Source organism: Columba livia, chromosome 1 (genome assembly GCF_036013475.1).
Source record: "Columba livia isolate bColLiv1 breed racing homer chromosome 1, bColLiv1.pat.W.v2, whole genome shotgun sequence".
NCBI lineage: Eukaryota > Metazoa > Chordata > Aves > Columbiformes > Columbidae > Columba > Columba livia.
In genome coordinates, this window is record NC_088602.1 from 182,747,386 (window position 1) to 182,768,391 (window position 21,006).

Sequence of the window (21,006 nt, forward strand, 5' to 3'; positions counted from 1 at the left end):
TTTTCTTGCAGATGATGCAGCTCAGTAAACAGGTTAAACAGGTAACAACTTAGAGTTGCCCTTCAAGACCTTTCCTGCTATTTCCAACTTAAAGAGGTGCACGTGCTCAAAAGCAGGCCTACTTTCCAGTTATTGCAATTAGTCTAGGATATTACCACCTCCTCACAAAACCTCTAAAGCTTATATTCTTTGAAAAATCATAGTTACAATGCTATGAAGGCATTAAATTATTTGTTGTTAGCATAAAGACTTTTAAGTGCTAATGTCTAGGGAGATAAATAAAACAAAACCATGTAGGACTTCAAGAAGCCTGAGTACAATGTTCTTTTGTCTACAGCAGAAAAAGTGTTTCTACACTGCACATAAAATTAAGCTAATTACCCAGCAGTTTAATTTAAGGAAGAGCATACAGGCCTCTTGCTGCAGTTACAAGAGCAATTACTTTTGTGGTAAGTTAAATATTAGATTTGGAATGTTTTCAAACTAAGCATAATAATGTTTTAGCAGCAGTTTATGCTATAAAAAAAATGAAGCAGTGCCCTTTTACGCATCTGAAAATTTAATTTTTAACGTGCTAAAACTTCACAGGTGCCACAGTAGAGAAATGTTGTTAACCACCACTTAACAGGTACAGTAAGTATACTAAGAGTTATATTACCATCTATGTGATTATTAGGTATATTAGACAAAAAAGCAATCTCTATAGTGATTCAGTTAGAGGGAGAACTGCTTTTCTGAAATGCTATCTAGTCCTGATTTCTATACTTGTTTTCATTAAGCCAAAGATACTGCAAGTATGGTAACAAACTCCTGAGACTAGCTTGCTAATAAAGTTTGTAGTTTTGCATAAGGCTATTATAATCACATCTATTTTATTATACAAGCAAACACTGCTTCTTATATTTTAACAATTTTCATTTGATTGTTCAGAAGGACAGAATCAATTAAAAAACAAGCTTACTAACTTGTCCAGTTTTCATGTACGAGATCTCAACCACATGAGATACTCCAAAGTATGCAGGCAATACTACTTGAGTTGAATACAGAGACATTTGACCTACACACCCACCATATCCTTTGAAATATTCCTTTTTCCAAAAAAAAAAAAAAAAAAAAAAAAACAAAAAAACAAGCAACATTAATTCAATCACACAACAACAATTCTGTGTGATACTATGATGTGCTACAAAGATTTCATTTAAATATACAAAACCTACACTAAGTTTAAAAAATGCAGCTTTATCCATATCATGCCAAAAAATAAAAATTGAAGCGGACAAGTTGAGAGATCTAATATTAGACAACCTCCTCAGATAAACAGAATAGATAGATATATATACACATAAGCATACACACACACATATATATAAAAAGAGGCTTTAGTTATTTTAGATATCTTACTTATCAGTTACCAGCCAGTATCATTTCTCCATTTTAGTGTTCATGTTTTGGACAGGCTGATGTTTGGCATATTTTTCAAAAACCTCAATCTTCAAGAGCTATAGCAACTGCAAGGTTGAAGAGGAGAAATCAGATTGACCTATATACTCATTTAATGTCAACCAAAAAAATACTGAAGCTGCTGTTTTCAAAATCCTTTTGAGGCCCTCCAGAATTCTTCACAGGCCATTAAGTCCATAATGTGGATTATTGCCTTTGGGTATTAAAAACAAACTATGAAAAATGTTATTTTATTTACTAAGGTATCGCCCACACATTTTCTTCAATGAAGATTTCACAAGATTTTGGTAAGTCATTTTAATATTTCTTAAGTAGCTACGTTACCCTGATAAACCGAACAGCCCAGACCCAGCCAGCACAATCCCGTACTTCGATAATAATCCATGAAAAAAAATGTACTGATTCAATGGAATACAACTCATTATAATCGGTTAAATTCAACATGGAGAAAATCCACACATACAGAGAAATTTAGAATAAATGCCCTTAAAAGAAAGATAACGTTGTTACACCGATTTTCATATGAAAGGTACAAAGAGATTATCTAGAAATGGAGCTACTCTATTACATGAGGCTTTCCAACGCAAATACTTGGGAAAAAAATACTTGGTGGGAGGGGAAGGGGCTGAAATGATTTTGTACAACTTTGGAAAACTTAATTTTCCCTACATATGTTTATGTTCAGCTCAATCTCACTGTATATTCTACCCAAACCAGGAGCCCATCCAACAGATAGGCTGGTCAGTCTCATATGTTACCAACCATGTGACTGCAAAGATCCTACACACTGTGCACCTGCATCAAAGAGGCCAGGGTTGGTAACTTGTACCACAAATTGTAAAACCACAACTCATTCTTGGAAAATTAAAGGTGTTTCATTAAAACAATTCAGTATATGGATTTTTTGGAAGAGAGGTGAGTTTAAAGCTGTTTGGTTTTACTATTATAAAATTATAGTTTAGCTGCAAGGTAATTTCTAATTATAACAGGTGGGTAAAAACTGGAGCTAAACTCAAAGTTGTCACAGGAGAGGTCTATATTATAAATTGTAGCTTCTGAAAGCATCACATCACCTAGTACTGCAACAGAGATTCACAGTAGCAAAGGGCAGTTAAGGCTCCATCGTTCTCCAACAATTCTCTGCTTGCTCTCCAAATGACACACACTGTCCCAAGATCGCCCCTCACGCAGCCTTTGCACGGCCCTTTTCTGCTCTGTAAATAAGCAGCAGCTGCTTTGCCTATGACAAAATACTTTCTTGGCAGAGATTACAATACCAAGATCTATCCAAGGCTGTGGCAACAAAGATCCTGAAATTACAAATGATTTCACAGGATATAAAAATCTTTATGTGAAATTCAGCTTTTAACCAATTAAATCCAGCAACATTTCATTCTTAGTCACAATGTATTTATCAAGTAAAAATTTAATTTACTCTTCCAACAGAAATACTCTTCCAGCAGCATTATTTTAAAATTGCCAGGGAAAAAAAGCTGATTTCTCTAAGAATTTCTAACCATATTTTATGCATTACTCAAGACTATTTAAGCCTATGTAACTATACACATTAGTTAGACTACAAATTAGAAAATTACTTCTGTCAGGGACCACACACTTCTAATCTGGCTTTTTTTTTCAGTGCTCTAAAAATTAAAGAACAACTTCAATGAATTCTATTAATTATGTATGGATTGACCATATTACAAGAATGTGTTTTCAAACAAAGATCTACACCACTTTAATAAATATGTGGATTAAATAAAATTTCTTAATAAATACAATATATAAATAAAAATTATGCAGCTTTCAACAGTAAAAAAAAAGATAATACATCATTGCTAAGCATATTTTCTCCATCATCTGAAAATATATCAAGTGAATGGAGCAGACTTTTGAAGTACTGATCAATACCCCAAAGACAAAAACTGTTGGAATTTCTCATTTCTCAGTCACTTTCTTTAGCTACTTCAACACAAATATACCTAAAACAAGCTACACCTAAAATTATGTTATGTTATTATAAACTTCTGTTACTTTAAAATATTATAAAATGTTTACATTTCTTCTTTTTCTTCAGTGTGTTACATTCATTATGAAAATATTATTTTTAATAGAGAAACAAAGTAAAAAGGTTTAGAGGAAACTACAGGAGAATTTCCTTAAAGATTAGGAACATTCAGATATTTTTATTTTGCATAATATTTAATATGATCACCTCTTTCAGGTAACTCCTGGTTAAAGCAAGAGAAAGAAAATGAAGGAACTATTATTTGAAAGGCTTTTCAGACAGAACTTAGTTTTCTTGAATAGAGAGGACAAAAGGATCTTTTTTGCTCTAATCAGAGGCAGCACTAACCCTTTCTAGCTAGTGAGGATCTCAACAGTGTGTGTAACTTATGATTTTCCCTATGACTTTCTGACTCTAAATGCTATTTAAAGAGAACATTCAGCAAATTAAAAAGGAAATTCATATTCAGGAGTATAGTTCAAAGAGCACTACCTCCTGCATCAGCAATTCAGACGAGAGAAAGTGAGCCCTTTTGGACACAGTTATCATCCTCAATATACCTGGAAGCAATAAACCAAATCTACAGCTTGTATGAATCAGTACAGCTCCATTACTTCCAGTGATAACAGCCCAATTTGCACAACTTGAAAATCTGGCACGAATTTGTTAAGAGTTTTTCAGGTTTTAGTTTTTGACACATAACCAGCTCTCAGAAGAGGGGACATGTGAGTTGACGCAAACATAGCATTTGGAATGGTAGGCATCCATTCAAAGTATACAGATCTGAAAAAAAACACTTTGAGTGCTCAGGTGCTAAAATCTACAGCTTAAAGATAACACACTACTTATAAAATATATTTTTTTAAATGGATCAATATTAAAAAATTCATTTTTTTAAGCTAACAGGAGTTTGTACATATATTACTTAATATTTCTTTGTGTACTCACAGAGAAATTTACAGTAAGAACATGAGTTACAAGACATCTCATTGATTTTAGCCCAACATTAAAATATTTCTGTTGTTCACAAAGCCCTGCAGGCACCTCAGTTCACTCAGTGCTGAAGATTATGTTGCTCAAGCTTGCAGAGGAAAAGCCTTTATCCCAGAGCACCCTGTGGCACTGCAGGCACAGCGTTCTCCTGGGTATCAAATCTCCTCCCATCAGAAAAAGCATGAGTTGCAGCCCCCCATAGGCAAGGGGCCGTTACTCTTCTCTTACATTTTTGAAAGGTGGACTTTTCTTTTAAACAAATTAAAAGTTTAAGGCCAAATTTTGGGATCTTGAGAAGACACAGATGCTACCTTGCTATTTAGACGAGATGCCCAAATTCCCAGGATTTAAAGGCTTATACCATTGCTGACCAGTTTAAGTCCTTGACTACCTGCTGTGCCAGAATTTTGTGTTTCAGTGCTAGCTTTTCTTCGCAAACACTGTATATAAAAATCAGATATTTAATTTCACTTGGCAAAGGGTATCTAAAGATTATAATTTAAATGCACATTATAATTCTTCAACCATTTTCTGAATCTAAGTTGAGTCGTGCAAAGATCTGAATATAGACTTGAACATTCTGGAATACATTTTTTTTTCATTGACATGCTCCCCTGGCCTTTTTAAAAAACTGTATCTGAAATTTTCTATTGGAATGAAATTTAATCACAATGCACATTTATATGCCTTACACTGCTGACCAGATTATTAACCTAAAATATTAATCAGAAAGCAATACCTCATAGTTCTCCTGACATGTCAGAGTCCTATATCGAGCCTCCTATCTCAAGCAGGAGTTGGAAAATTGCTGAGGCTCTTATATGTTTCAAAAGTAATTCAAAACTCAAGGGCAAGGCAAAGCCTTCTGAATACCACAGCCCAGCCCAGAAAATGCCAAGCAGACAAAAAGTCCAAAGAAAACTACAAGCAGTATTGCATGTAGCTATGACCTGTGTCTTGAATCGATACAAATAAATTAGAAGTATATTGCTTCTTGGATTAGATAACAGTTGGATTTTGGACAGAATTAATGTGTTTTTCTGTGGGTGGGTTCTATATAATACTGAAAGGCCAGAACAAGAGGTACCCCTTGGGAAGTTATGGGTGTAACTGCTTATCATTAAACAGTGGAGAAATTACTGCAACAAATTTCCACATAACTGTTTCATATGCAACTTTAACACACCCTTCAACTTGCTTTACTTGTATATTTACTCAAGATGAACTCTCCACATTGAAAAGAAAAAAAATGGTGTGCCAAAACATAACCACTGATTCTGCCTGAGGTGTCCCAAGTGGTAGTGTGGGCTCTACCTCAACCGGACAGCTGAACGGAGTTTAGAAATCACCCAGAGTTATATATTTTAGAAACACATATTAATAGAAATCGGAGATCATTATCAAAGGGAGCCAGCAGTTACACATTTCCTTAATTTCCTGTGGCAATAAGGCACAGTGTCTCTTTTAATCAATGGATTTTTTTTTTAATAATTTTATGTGCATATTTTATTTTATGTTCTGCTTATGAGGCAGCACAAATCCAGGCAAAACTATAATCCAGGTGTCATTTTGACTAGAATCACAGGAAGGATTTGGTGTGTTGGTCAGAAATAGAACTCCAAAATATACTGATTCATATCCAGACTCTAACAAATGTTTAGCTATGACTTATTCCATTTTCTGTGATTTCCATTTCATTATACTAATAAGATAATGAAGACAGTGCATTTATAAAAGGACTAATGTGCTGGTTCTATCTGAAATCTTTCATCCTCACACCTTTCAGGGTATGCAGTAAGCCCTCAAAAATCAGCCTTCATTATCACTCCTTACAAGCAAGCAAAGCAGCAGCAGAAGATAAAAGATATCATCATGCCAGGAGCAAGAGTAAACACGTATCACCTCCTCAGAAGTTCTCTTCAGTCTGAGTTCCTATTTCTTTCCTTCTTCATTATGTGTAAGAAGTTCTCAGTCATAAGCAAGCACTGCCTGCAAAATTAGCCTGACTATCTGAAATTCTCTTTTATGAACCTGCCTGCTGTTTGAATTGTTAGAAACATACTCCAAGAACAGTTTAACAGTTTATTTGGGATCCTTCATTGTTTCTTGTTCACCACAATGAATTTCTGAAACTCAGTATGAGCTAATGTGAATTTAAGACTGGAGATAATAACGTTCTTTAACTGTGTGATCTTTCTGAAAAAATACTTAAACTCTCATGATCAGAATATCCGCCAAATATATGGAGAAGATACCGAAAATGTCCTTAACTGGCACACAAAATAAGGCGTACTCTTTAGAAGTTTATATTTTCACGTTACCAGTAAACAAAAATATTTAGAGAATCTGTTTGCATGTGACATTACTATTTGACATTACTATCTGTAATCCCTCTTTAAGAAATAAATTAACATAAACCTAATCAGGACAGAGATGTTTATACTACAGCTACTCTGGCTTCATGGATGTTTTGCAAACAACAATTTCTAAACCACAGAGGGATTTACCTCAACTGACCTTAAGCATCTGAAGTGATATGTGGTTTATGCTAGAGATCTAAATTCCCTCTTCAGTCAGTGAAGAAAAAGAGAAATACCTTTGAAACCACTCAATCAGCTTTACAGAGTGATAAATTAACCCCTGAAGGTGGTATTTCCTCTCTGTTGAGTATTACAGGAGCCCAGATGACTAGTTTTAGATATCCAGAGCTACTTACGATGGATCCCATCTTTAGTGATCTGAATGTCATTGCCTCAATACCTCAGCTAAGAAAAACTTGTAATTACTTGAATACTGACTGCCACGGGCAAAATTTGCTCTGAAAAGGCTCAGCAAATAAGATAACATAGAATAATTTATCTTGTGCTCCAGTAATGCCTGGAAACACATAACTTATATTGTAAGAAACACGTTTATGTCTTTGTTTCTTTCAGACCATAATTTCAAGATCATTGATATCTACAGTCTCTTCTTCAGTATGGTATTGTGCAAATGGTAAAGTATAAATTCTCTTTCACAAAGGAGTGAGAGCCTACCACCAGAATTGTGCCTTTCCACTCAAGCAGAGATACAATTCCACTCCACAATGGGAAAAAAGAAAAGTACTTGGGGCAGAGTTTTACGAAGTGAACATGAGTCAGCAATGTAATGTTGTTTTAAAAAATAAATATATTTCATCACTTAACAGGGATATTTTGGGACGTACTGAGGAAAAAACCACAAGATCTTGGGATGTATTTGCTTACGGAGTTGACAGACATCATCAATAAAAGGATAAACCATGTGAAATGTCAAGGAAGATGTTGACAATCAAAGGAATTAGTGAAGAAATCTCTCCAGAATGTACCATATTGTAACATTCCTGTTAGACCTTGTGTCATGCGCCTCAGAATCCTTGTTTGGACTCACTAAAGTAGTATGTTACTCACAAAAATTATTCCTACCTATACTAAACGCAGGTATGACCATCAATTATTTGTCTTACCAACCGCAATGAACAACCTCTTTAGCTGACATATAATCTGCTCAAGGCCAGGCTGGATGAGGCTTTAAGCAACCTGATCTAGTGGAAGGTGTCCATACCCATGGCAGGGTGGTTGGAACCACATGATCTATAAGATCCTTTCCAAGACAAATGATTCTAAGATTCCATAATTCTATAATGCATGGAGCATTTTTCCTCTGTATTCAGTACTAGTAAGTTTTAGTAAGGTGAAATATTGTGTCCTATTCCTAGAAAAATGTGGATAAACTGCAGAGAATCCAGAACTCCAGAAAGCATCAGGAAGAAAAATTAAAGGTCTATAAATATGATCTACAGGAAAAAATATAGAATTAGTTGTGTTTAATATATAATAACAAAATTATTGAAGTAAATATTTAAAGTCTTGAAGTCTTCAAATAAATACGAAAGTAGTGTAAAGAAGAGGATAATAAACAGTTCTTCCTTTCTATTGCAGATGGTATAAAAAGCAACGTGATGATATGGCATCAGTGAGCATTAGACAAGAAACTGAGAAAAAGCATTTAAATCTGTAATTATAAGGTTTAAAACAGCATGTCTAGGAAGCTAGGGAATCATCAAATCAGCCTATTTTATGAAGTAATTTCAAACAGTACTTTACAAACCAGCATAAGCACTGGCCAGGTCAGATCACCCTATATCATCCCATCACCCCACACCGTCCCCTTATATCACTTGCTGTTTCCTCCAACAGCCAGTGAGAAATACCTGCTTCTATTTCTCCAGTTTCATTCCAGATCCTTTCTCCAGATGCTGTGTCAGGTATCATAGTTTCTAGAGCCCTCTCTGTCCCTAGTTTCTTAGGTTTTTTTCTTCTCTTAGCTCTTATTCACAAAGAATTAGTGTCCATTATGCCTCAGCAATGCACACAACTAAACATACAAGGAGTCCTGTAGCAAGCACACTTCACAGTGTCAGTAACTCTTAATTATATGTTCACTTGCAGTCTCCCCAGATGTATTTTCTTACAAAATCTATGAATGCAATTCCACTGATGGGGTGACCTTTCTTTACAAAGCCTCCATGGGGCTGGAAGTTGAAGGAAACATATTTTGCTCAAACATGCATCAATATATTTGACTGATGGCAGCTGATCTACTGAATTTTATATCCAAACCTTCCATACAAAATCTGAAAGCATCTGTAACGTCATACAAAATTGCAGCAGGCCTCTTCAGGCCATCAGTATATAAAAGTCTGTTTAGATTTCCAAGCCTTTTAATAACTGCCAGAGCTTCCTATATTTGGGTTAATTAAATTAATTCTTTCATATTAAGATCAGGAAGCCTTCTCAGCCATTCTTTATCTTCATTACGTGCTTGTCTTCACTGATGCATACCCTTAATTGTGAACCAACTGATTCTACAAAGCAAATACCTACCTGCAGAAACATCTAGGCAGACATATTTATAGTTTACTCGATCTTGAGACTGTTTATTTGGGAATTTCATTAATCAAACACTTGCAGATGTTATTCATTCCAAGTAACACAGAATGGCAGTAACAGTTGTTCAAATAAGAGCCAGACTCGAAGTTATATAGTATAGAATTCTTTTAAGTATTACAAAACACCTAAAATGTTTTAACCGTGAAAAAGTAACCCTTCTTTGGAGAATACAGACCCAGGGAAGTCACCAGTGATCAGAATTAAGCTTTTTGTTTTTCCACCAGGGTACAGAAGCTCTACCCACAGAGTAGAATCACAGAGTCATTTTGGTTAGAAGAGACCCTCAAGATCATCATGTCCAACCATAACCTAACTCTAACACTAAGCCACGTCCCTAAGAATCAAATCTTCGTGTCTTTTAAACACCTCCTGGGACGGTGACTCAAACACTTCCCTGGGCAGCCTGTTCCAATGCTTCATAACCCTTTAGGTGAATATTTTTTTTCCAAATATACAATCTAAAGCTCCCCTGGCACAACTTCCTTTTGTCCTATCACTTGCTACTTGGGAGAAGAGAGCAACACCCTCCATGATACAACCTCCTTTCAGGTAGTTGTAGACAGCAATAAGGTCTCCACTCAGCCTCCTTTTCTTCAGGCTAAACAGCCTCAGTTCGTTCAGCTGTTCCTCCAGACCCCTCACCAGCCTCATCGCCCTTCTCTCCAGCACCTCAATGTCTTTTTTACCATGAGAGGCCCAAAACTGAACACAGGATTCAAAGTGGAGCCTCACCAGCGCTGACTACAGTGGCACAATCACTTCCCTAGTCCTGCTGGCCACACTATTTCCGATACAAGCCAGGATGCTGTTGGCCATTTTGGCCACACTGCTGGCTCATGTTCAGCCAGCTGTCAATCAACATCCCCAGATCCTTTTCTGCCCGGCAGCTTTCCAGCCACTCTTCCCCAAGCCTGCAGCGCTGCCTGGGGTTGCTGTCACCAAAGTGCAGGACCTGGCACTTGGTCTTGTTGAACCTCATACAACTGGCCTCAGCCCATTGATCCAGCTGGTCCAGATCCCTGTATATCGCCTTCCTACCCTCCCGCAGATCAACACTCCCACCCAACTTGGTGTCATCTGCAAAGCTACTGTGGGTGCACTCAATCCCCTCACCCAGATCATTAATAAAAATATTAAACAGAACTGACCTCTATATTGAGCCACCAACTGGATTTAACTCCATTCAACACAAGTCTTAGGGCCTGGCCTGCCAGCCAGTTCTTTACTCAGCAAAGAGTAAATCAGAGTCAGAAGTATGCTCCTATTCTTGACTAAGGTCTCAAAGGAACATGGACAATTTCTGAAACAAATACTACTAGGATGTTGCCTCAGACACCCTCAATCTGAGGAGGGCCCATGACCCCAAACTGAGTAGATCATCAGCTTCCAAGCTACTAAATAAAAGACGATCTTTACTTATGTTTTGGATCCAACAACAACTTTTCACTGGACTTCAGAACAAAGATGCATGTTTTCTAGATCCTAAATACTATCAGATGGAAAACAAGCACACTGCAAGTGAAGACTTGTAAAAGCCCTGTTTGTTAAACATATTTTGCCCATAACTCCTTAAGCACCTAAGATCATTGCACTTGATTTCCTGAATGTAGCACCTAATCCTGCTTCAGGATTTCTGGCCACCAAACTCCTTCTTGAATTTGGCTCTTATCTCTTAGCCCCAGTACAATATCAATGCAACAGGACATGTATTTTATATTTTTAATAGAATGAACATATCAAATATCAGCATATTATTAAAACTTCACATAATTACTGTTTCTTTCATTTCTGTGTTTATTCTTCGCACATGGAAGCATAAACTTAAAATCTATGGGATTCTGAAATTTAATTGGATTAAGTGTGAAAAGGCATATTAATAATTTATGCAAAAACATATTCCAGAAATGCTGCTCTTTTCTCAAAACCAAGCATACTGGAAAAAAGAAAGTTGTGATTAGACAAATAATTCCATTAGTTTTATAATGTGCTAATACTAATTGTTATTATTCTGAAGTAAGTTAGTATTATTTTTATGGAAAATTTCAATTGCAAGAAATACATACAATCACTGTACATTAATCAGTTCAACATTTGCTGAAGTCTAACAGCTTGTACTACGGTACAAATTTGTGAGATTAGTATAAGGTACCATATATTTTCCAAGTTGAAAGACATCTTGTAGGATTATTGATCAAGTAAAATCTTACCAAACAGTTAGGAAGATTTGACACCCTTATCCATTCTTAGCAGGTGAGAATGATGATGACAAAACAGATAATCTTACTAGTCTGTCATAAAGATTTCCTGAAAACTGAATTACTGTGTGCTATATAGTCACAACATTGCCTACTTCTAATTGCAGATTGAACTTTACATAAGGCTACTTATATGCTACACACAGCTCAAAAATGAAAGAAAATAAAGACTTCTGCTTCAAAAAACTGATACAGAGATTCTATCACTGCATCTCATTTCTGTGGTGTGCTGGGATGATATTGAGTAACTAATTCATTTTCTCGGAAAGTCTTTGAAGCCGAGAAGTGTTAACAATTCATGCAGTAATCAGTTCTCAAATTCAAAACTTCCTGCACCCAGAATCGCAAACTCAAGAGTTTCCTGTATCTTTGAACAGTCCTATTTTGCTCCAGTTCAATAATGATGAAATTGCTCATATCCCCTGCACCTGTGCAACAATATTCAAGGCAATGAGAGATTTCAGTGTGGTAAACACAGGTAGGTTAGCAAACAATCCAAGACCTGATGATGGGCAACCACAGATTAGCAGCTAAACTACACATTTAGAATTAAAACACAAACAAAAAAGTGGCTCTGTAGACACAATTCAACTAGCAGATTGGAAAGGGAGGGAAAATGTCATTGCTGAAATCAGGCCACAGAAGCCTGCACTTTTCATACAGACATTTCATCAGGCAGTGTGCTCAATCTAGTCGAAAACACAAATGTAATTTCTGACAACTTCTTGTCTCTATTTAAAATTAAAAACCACAAAAAGACATATGTGACACAGTTAAAATAGATACACCAAAGCACAGATGTTTGATATTTTCCACAATTAATAGTTTCTGCTATGTTTTATAAAAGAGAATAGATAAACTCTGATTTGTTTCTTAAAAAAAAAAATAAATAAAAATTGCAGCAATTGCTGTTCTGACTTGAAACCATTTTTGTTTTGCCTGAAAGATGCAAATGTAACTGGAAAGGCATCCCCCAGCCTTCTACATCCGTAATATCTGTCAGGCTGGAAAAGTTCTGTACAGATTAAGCATATGCCTGAGTTAGCCCACTCAAATTTCAATTAGAAAAACAAAGAACAGGCTAAAATGAGGGACAGTCTGCTACGGATTAAACCAAAGACCCACATATCCAAGCCATTACAAGATGATGTTGGAAGGTAAAGAACAGGGTTGGAGTCACTCAGGTAAGGAGTCGAGATACTGAGCAAGTCCTGAAGACTCAGAGAGGTGGGACAGGATGGAGAGACAAAAGATCACAATCACTGTCAACTCACAAAAGGCAAATACCAAACCAGCGCACAGTCACCACCCTAAGAAGCAGCAGGCATGATAAGAACTCAGTAGTTATGGTCAGCGTTAGTATAAACATGACTACAGTACAGGCGAACCAAAAGTAACTTGAAAAAAATTAAAGAAAAATCAAAGAATATTTATAGTTTAAAACTTTTTCTCATTTCTTCCGTAAGTCAGAGTAATTGATGGTCCATGAATCCACATTAACAATATTCATCTTTATTTTCTTCCTGTCTCTTTATATCTGACCTTTTAAACCAGCATGTAGCATATATGCCTTTCAAAGAGGTTCACAGACATTGTATGCTGGTCTATAGACTACATATAAATCACTGAAACTGAACAAAGCCTTCTGGTTGAATTTCAGAGTCTGGAACTCCTCCTAAGTTACTGCATTGTACTAATGAAAATTACTTTTTAAATACCTATTAGCATATCTCTGCCCAAGTCCCTTATTAATTTTTAAACCTGTAATGTTAAAGCATGCTTACAGCAAGACATATCAGTTTTTATATTATAATTCATTTAAAATTGGAGTCTGAAACGTGGCAGATGGGTGGGTGGAAGAACAGAAAGGAACATAGTGCCCAGTCAGTCCTGGGGTTTGCTTCTCAGTTGCTAGTTGTTCCAGTTCCAAAGCAACCCACACTCCCAATTCTCCATTCAGTCTCTCGATAGGAACCATTTTGCTCCGTCCTTCCCTGCAGAAAGACTGAATTCGCAGGCAGTAACTCCCCTGTTTACTAAATGAACTCTCAGAAGATACAACTGCATTTCACATCCTTCTAGAGGTTTCCAGTCCAAGGCACATCATTGCTTTCAAATCGCTGTGACATAGGATAAGTTGTGGATTAAAATAAACAAACAAAACCATCCACACCCACTTCTATATCAGAAACACAGCAAAGACAAAAAGGATTAAGATACAGGATGATATTTAGCCTTAACTTTTGCACTTCTTCACAAGTTCTGCAGATCACTTTTCTCTGCACTTTGGCTGTTACTCTCAAACAGCATTTCCAGTTTACAAATCAGTCTCTCAAAAGACACTCTGTGCTGTCAGGCCTGCACTCCACAAAGCTGTTTGATTCCTATCTCCAGGAATGCCAGTGGTAGACTTTTGGCAGTACATTTACATTTCAAATCAGGAAGGGAACACAAGCTGTTTTCTGACCCTTCTGACCCTTTTCGTTCCCACTTCCTCTGACAGGAATTACCCCCAGAACAAGGACACCCCACTGAACCTGTATTCTTGCCATGCTGAACAGCAGCAATATTTTCAATACCTGATTAGAAGTAGAAACCCAAATCCACCGACAAGTTGTCCAAGAATATACTGCCTAAACACAAAATCAGATAAGAAATTTCCATACTTACAACATGACTGTTTCAGTGCATCAGTTGTCCAGTGTGTTTAAAAGACACAAAAGGAAAACAAAACCTTTTCTGCAACTACGCAAAATGAGGAAAGTATGACTCTTCAAACAACCATGTTACATCATTTTTATCTTAAATATTTCAAAATATAAGAGCAGTCATACTGAACCTGATCAAACATCTCATCCGGCTTGGTATGTCATCTCTGATGGCACTTTAAAAAAGAGCTGCCTTAAAAAGTGTTTGAGACAGGGAAAGTCTATATCATGCCTCCCCCCTCCTCACCTCTATATTCTCCCAGTCTCCAACTATTTTAATCTCAATGAATTTTGGAGCCTGATGTTATTTTCCTAAAGCTCCATTCAGTCTGTAAAATATAAGCCAAGTGTGATGTTTCATCACACTGATGTCTTGTCACACTGATTTCATCCTCCATCTCCAAAGATTAAATACTTTCACTGTCTTAGGCCAAACCACCAGCCAAAAGAAAAGCCATGTAGTGGTGGTTTTTTTCTATATTCACAACAGCAATTTTCTTATAATGAAAGAGGACTTTAGTTGTCAGAATTAACAAGTTTATTTTGCACTAACTTGACAGAAAATTAGCAGTTTCCATCTGAAAATAAAACCTGAAGCAGTTATATTTTTCAATAGGTGACCAAAATAAATACAAAATTAAGGATCACTTAGGATTTCATCATCTCCTTTGCACAGCTGACAGTAATTGTAACCATAACATAATTTGTGTATACAGGCATATAAATAAAGCACTGATGAGATCCACTATTAGAGTAAAGTATTTTGGTTGCACTTCATTTAAAGTCAAGCACAGACTGAAGCACGTTTCAGCCTATACAGGGTCATTTTATAGCTGGGCATCAGAAGTATATTCCGTGGTCCGCTGCTCTGCAATAAACAGGTGTTTGAATGCACTCTGTGCTACAGACAGCATCAAATTTCCCTCCTGGGATTTACAGGACATTGGCTCCTAATGAGTAAATTTAATACTATGGCAAAATATAGAATGTGTGTGATAACACACATAGAAAATAATGCAAAATACTATGATTATCCATGCATCTTTAACTATACTTCTACTACAGACTAAAAGTATACAAAGAAGCAAGTATTACACAGTGTGCCGCACTAATTATGTATAAAGGAAAAAATGAAATATGCTGTCTACTCTAAAATTTTTCTTTTCTTCAGAGAGAAAGAAAACCCAACATTTTAAATTATACATGAAATTCACTTTATGGTCATAAAGTTAAAATTAAATATAGGTAAAAGGATCAGGAATAAGAAAATTAAGCTTTTCAGCAGGAATTGATGAATACAGGGTCCTGTTAGACTGTGTATTGTAGGAAAATAAGTAAATCTCTCAGCTTGGAGTCATGTGCACAGCCCACCTGAGCCACTGGCAAGACACAGCAGAGCTTAATCTGCCCTTCCCCAACAACCTGCTCGAGCAGCCCCTCAGCCTTTTCCTGGTGTGCAGAATCAGGGATCTATCCACAAATTATTTTTTTCCATGGTTTTGCATGTTTCTTAAAATAGTACTTGGAGAGTTTTATGGGTTTTCCATAACAGTGTGAATGCTAGTCTTAGTTTTTGCTTATCTAAAGCAGAATTATGGTAGGAATTTGTAATACTGCCACAGGAATGTCAGGATATTGTTTAAGATCTATAAACAAATGGCTGAAGAAGTGTTTCATATTATTCAAGACTGCAACCAACAGCTATCACTGAGAATAATAGACATATACAGATTGCACCACAGATTCCCAAAAAAATAACTAGCATCCAATATAATAAAAATAACACTTTTTCAACTTTGGACTTCCAGATCAGATAAAAAATGTTGTTAAATAGGTTTATGAAATTCAGATATTAATGCAAATAATTTCCATACATATAGAATAAAAGCACATTAAAATCTAATACAGTTATGTCAACAATATTTTAGTTGTCTTTGATTCATTCAATGTTTTATTACATTTTTTGCTACATAGTATAAGCAAGTGAAGAATGACAACTCTACCTCATATTTGTCAGTACTGTATCATACATCCATTATACACCATTTCATACTTTGCAGGTTTATGTCTTTTGAGAAAGCTGTTACACAGCTCCTCAGTATATCTCCTTTGATTTATTAATATAAAGCAGAATGTGATTAGACTACTGCATCTCAGTGAAACACTGTTCAGGTACATTAGCACTAGTTTCATTTCAATAAAATGAAAGTTGACATGACAGCTTTCCTTCCGTCATGTCAAAAAATGTCTTTCATATCTGCACATATTACTGTTTTATGCTCTCACCTACTACATCTGTAAAGCACTCTGTATATCACTTTTCTGCATGGATCCAAGCCTTTGCAAGTATGATTAATGGGAATGCAGCACGCAGGGCTGACTACAGTCAGCCAGTGTGCCACTATCATTGCTGGCATATTGCACTGTATTCCAGATGTCCAAGGATGCTGTGATTAGATTCGAGTTCAGAAGATTTGTTGTTAAAATCTGAACTGGTTTAGCATTTCTCCACCTAGATAGTACTCAGAAACTTCACAATGTCCTAAACAATGAGGACTACTATAACATAAATATCCTACAATGGGAGTTTAGGAAACAATGTCATTGCATAGACATAATTAAGTTGTAAACTAGAGTGCAGCGTTTCAGTGGGGAACTAACACTGAAAATGAGGACACTTGCTTACTTATTTCTATTTAACTACAGTTCAAAATTCACATTGAGGCCCCCCTGATAGAGGAAAGAATACAGCCATATTCAGTCTGTTCTGAAAAGTCCTAATAACCATCTGTAGGGAGAAAAGGTTTTTTGCCTTCAGATTTGCCATTATTTACTGTAGTCAATTAGATTCAGTGTCCAGGCAGGACCACAAGACACTTCATTTAGTTGGGAAATACCTCTAGTGGATTTCCAAATGAATATTCATTACTACCCAATTTCAAGCTTTATTGTTTTGAGCTCATAAGCATAATTTTATAACACATGAAAGCAAGAGGAAATATTCGGTACAGATCACTGAAAGGGACAGGACTGACTGTGGCCAGACAGCATCACTACAGGACATCACAGAATATTGTCCGTCATATGGGAAAAATAGTTTAAGAAAAAGAAAAACAAACCAGCACTTAACTGTGATGGACTGAAAACATTTATAAATATATCAGGATGACTATAGCAAAGAGATGAGGGATAACTTATAAATACTGGAGCTGGTGAGAAGCATTCTTTTTGTAGGTGTGTTTACTGTGTCAGTAGATAACAAAACCCCCTGTTTCCACTGTATTTTCTGATGCAGTTCAGTAGCCTGTCTATTGCCTCTTGAAACTGAGCTTTTGATGAGAGATTAACCCAGAAAAAGAGCAAAAGAATATTTATTCAATGGCAAAAGTAATTATATGAAATGGCAGTTCTGAGAGCCTGTTCTTAGTTACTCCTTTTACCAATGTAGATGTCGTTCTGTACCCAAGCCATCTCCTGGCTCTCTGGTAAGTAGTCAGGACAAAATAATTTTAACTATTTCCATGGCACAAGGCAACTGAAAATTAGATATGGATCATTTCACCCATCCACATCTTTGTCACCTCAAGGTTGCACTGTCTGTGTTTTAGAGTCACAAAGAATTCACAGCTCACTTACACACCACGGAACACACATTAAATGCTGTTAAATGATTTTCCGATTAAACTACTGCTCTAAACTGACAGTTAATTTTGCCCTTCTGAACAGCTTTCAGCTAACCATCTAGGACTTTTACGGCATTTCAGTCCAGTCAGAGGCATCTGCTGCAACTGTTTTACTGAATGCGACATTTAACCCTCATCTGACGAGAAATTCCAACCATGGGCAGTTTCTGACTTGTTAAAAACTTTCCAAAGTATTCAAAAGGCTGCTATGGTTCAAGATATTAACTTAAACAAAACCACAGAGGAGAAAACATATAAAAATAAATTAATTGCAAGTACCATAATGATATGTAACATTACAATAGATTTTTCTGGATTAGGAGAAAGGAGGGTTTTGTGTTACTAAAACAGGTAGAAAATTTCCTGGATTAAACACTGTGCTTCTGTTTGGGTAGACTACACCTTTTTGTCTTTCCAAGGGCACATCTTTTATACATATTCTCCTCTAGTTATCAAAAAAAAAAAAAAAGCACAATTACATGTTAAATCCATTATTTGCTATTCATCTCCTTCCAAGGCTTTCTGTTGGTTTGATAGCTTTTTTTTAAACAAGTGTTAACTTCCCTTTTCCTGAACAAGACACTTCCCACTTTGTCCTGGCCTCCTTAGTCTAGCCTAGTGCAAACTATTCTTGCCCAGCCTTAGTAACTAGAAATCATTTACCCTGAGATCTGGTACTTCATCCAAGACACTAACCCAAGATGTATTTTTCATTAAAAAAATTGTAAGAATGTAAGTATACTTGAGTTTAAATTTTGCATACAAACATTTTCATGGTACAGGTCATATGGTAGAAATATTAGGTCAACAGCAGTTTCATATATACATTCATGTATGCATTGTCCCCTTCTAATTTTCCAGGCTATAAAACTCAAGGTATTTTAGAATCGTAGAATGACACTGGCTGGAAGGGACCCCAGGAGGTCTCTGCTCAAAGTAGGCTGAGCCAGAAAGGTCAGGTTGTTCAGGTTTTATCCAGGAGTGAACTTCCAAGGATGGAGACTGCACAACATCTCTGGGCAACCTGTTCCAACTCTCAGCTGTCCTACTGATGAAAAATATTTATTGATTCTGTATTTTCAGGTCAGCATAACCTGTTTCACTTCCCTCAAGAAGAGCTACTTGTCTTAATTCTAATGAATCTCAGATACCCTTAATAAATCCTCAGTTCCTGGAGCTCTCTCTCAGTCATGTGTATAAATTAATCTCCCAAATTTGCAGCAGCTGATTAACTTGGCAGGGCCTCCTACTAAGCCTACCCTGAGGTAGAACATAATACAGTGTCTGTGTCCTCTGAGGTTTACCTAAGGTTCCTACTAGCTCCTTGCATTTGTTATTGATTTATTTTGTAGATACCCCACATAGCTTTTTAAGAAACAATTAATAACTCCGCAGCAGTGAGGAGGGGAAAAAAAAAAGGAAACAAGAAGAAACAGAATATCCACCTTGATTTACCCTAGTAGAAAATTCTCACAATGGTAATTGTTACTACCGCAAAAAAAGTTTTGTCCTTAGCTACTTTGAGATGCATCTTACATAGAACTTTATAAGTTTGGATGCCTTTCTACAATTGAACTATGGCAACTTTAAAAGAGAGGACTGGAAGCATAATGCTTTCAGTAGTTTTCAGTAGTCTTTTAATCTGCTGCTGCAAACTCAGCTAATATATATGTTCAAGCTCACTAAAGTGAAGAGAACCTTTTTTGAATAGGATGGCTAAATTAACTGAATTTTGGTATAGAACCTAAAGATAATACGATATGCACTTGAATAAAGCTATTTTCAAGTGTTCTGCATTAAAGTAAGGGATAAAATAACATTGGAAGATGACCACCTAGCAAATAAAAGAAATTTAAAACATATCAAGTGTATCACATCAGGCATTTCTTAAAATAATGTGAAAAGAGACTAGAAAATGACTGAATTATGAGCATATATTACCTAGATAGAACACTGAAAACTACTAAAAATGTTTTTCATTCATGAAAAAACTATCTGTGACAAATAAGTTCTACATATTTTTTAACTCTGTCCTGCACAGAAACTACTTGAGATTCTTTCAGGAGTTCTGTCATTGATTTGCAGTATCTTTAGTGAACGCTTACCATTCTTTCCAGCAAGCATAATTTCCTAGTAACCAACAATAAAGAACCTTCCATCCATAACTGACAGTGAAATTCAGTCATCCATATTGAACTGTGACGACAATAAATGCCATTAAAAACTAGCTAATGCATATACCTTCTAACCATGTTTAATTGCAACACCAGAACAATAAAATGCATTCAGTGTCCATTGCAGAACCTGAAAACAACTCACCTGTTTAATCCCATTTTCTCAAAACATGTTTTCAGCTTCATCTGTGAGAGAGCTAAACTGTTTGGTACCAGAGGCTCATTTGTATGCTACAAAATTTAAATCAATTAGCATAATCAAGTCCTACCAAGTTTTTGCCACCAAGATGAATTATGTCTTTTCTTTTAGTTTACCCTTGAGCTATTGTGACGAATAAACTAAACACAGTAGTGCTAGATAAAATTTAGAGTTCTGACAGAGAACCTTAAACTATTCCATTGAATTAGGAATGACCATAAATGCAACTTAAAAAGCCATCGTACTTCTGCATAGCAAACATTTCATTAGCATTTAGTGTTAATATGTACCTTAAATGTACAAATACTTGTAAATTTTCTGTGAAGAACGTCCAATAGGCAGCACTTACATAGTTGTGCTGTGTCTACCCCAAATCTTTTCTGTGATTAGTACCAGGCATTCGGGGAACAAAAAAAAAGGTGTGGCAAATCTCAGATGAATTCTATTTGCTTGTAACTGTAGATGGTACTACTCTGGATCTTAATAAATTCTTACTTTTAATTCAGTACTGTTTGTCCTGGTGTTTGTTTGTTTATATATATATATATATATATA

At 36.0% G+C, this 21,006-nt stretch overlaps 1 protein-coding gene across 14 annotated transcripts in view; it reads right to left on the reverse strand.

The window, feature by feature from the left end:
- IMMP2L (inner mitochondrial membrane peptidase subunit 2) overlaps positions 1-21,006 on the reverse strand; it is a 461,654-nt gene that overhangs the window by 372,810 nt on the left and 67,838 nt on the right. The window lies entirely within an intron of this gene.